The following is a 1,164-nucleotide window of genomic DNA, read 5'->3' on the forward strand; positions in this document are numbered from 1 at the left end:
AAGACGCTGAAGATCTGCGCCAACCACTACATCACTGGGATGATGGAGCTCAAGCCGAACGCGGGCAGTTACGGCGCCTGGGTCTGGAACACCCATGCCGACTTCGCCGAAGAGTGCCCCAAGCCAGAGCTGCTGGCTATCTGCTTCCTAAACGCGGAGAATGCACAGAAATTCAAAACAAAGTTCGAAGAATGCGGGAAAGAGATTGAAGAGAGACAAAAGAAAGGGCCAGGCAAAAACGACAATGCCGACAAAGTAGCCGAGAAGCTGGAGGCTCTTTCCGTGAAAGAGGAGACCAAGGAGCCCGGAGACCAGACCAAGGAGGAGGCCGAGAAGCAATAAACCCCAACTTCCTTTTCCTCTTCTTTTTCTTTTTTAAAGTTTTTCCCTGCCCCTCCTTTTCGGTTTGTTTTTATTCTGTTTTGTTTTTACAAGGGACTTTATATAAAGAACTGAATTCCAACATTAAAAAAAAAAAAACTATGCATGAGTTTCAATATTTTTTGCAGTACATTGAACTCGTAATTTGCTCTCATTTTTCACAAGTGTGTGTGTGCGTGCCATAGGGTGAGGGGGCTCACCAGAGATAGAAAGAAAGAGAGAGAAAATGAGCTATAACCCCCCTTCCCCAGGAAGGATGGCCATATCTCACAATCCCTTCTCCTCCATTCTCCTCTTGGGATTTTGAGCATGCATGCACACACGCTCTGCATATTTTTCAAACCACCAGGTCCGAGATTCAAACTATGGTCAGCTATGTGGGATCCAGTGCTTTAGGCACCACCTGATGGACCTTCCAAACTTTTAGAAGCCTCTTTGTGTTTGTATTTAAAAAAACAAAACTGGAAAAAAAATGTTAGCAATAGAGAAATAATAAGTCTTTCTATAAAAATGATTCTCCCATTCCAAGGGCTGTCAATTCACACTACATACTGAGTCCTTGGCAGGGTAGAAACTTCTTAATCTGATGTCATCCTACTTGTCTATTTTGGGGATTATAGCCTATGCTTTAGGAACACTATGTAGGAAGTCTTTGCCTACCACAATGTCTCCCAGAGGTGCCCCAGTGTTTTCAACCAGTAGTTTTATAATTTGTGTAGAATTGCTATTTTGATTATATTAATTCTTCCAGTCCAGGAGCATGTGATGTCCTTCAATTTTTTT

The 1,164-nt window shown here is 42.9% G+C and overlaps 1 pseudogene; it reads left to right on the forward strand.

Moving 5' to 3' along the window:
* Nucleotides 1–3: 3 nt before the first annotated feature.
* LOC102499556 (ran-specific GTPase-activating protein pseudogene) lies at nt 4–465 on the forward strand (annotated as a pseudogene).
* Nucleotides 466–1,164: the final 699 nt, after the last annotated feature.

The sequence above is a fragment of the Tupaia chinensis genome, unplaced genomic scaffold (genome assembly GCF_000334495.1).
Source record: "Tupaia chinensis unplaced genomic scaffold, TupChi_1.0 Scaffold000177_1, whole genome shotgun sequence".
Lineage (NCBI taxonomy): Eukaryota > Metazoa > Chordata > Mammalia > Scandentia > Tupaiidae > Tupaia > Tupaia belangeri.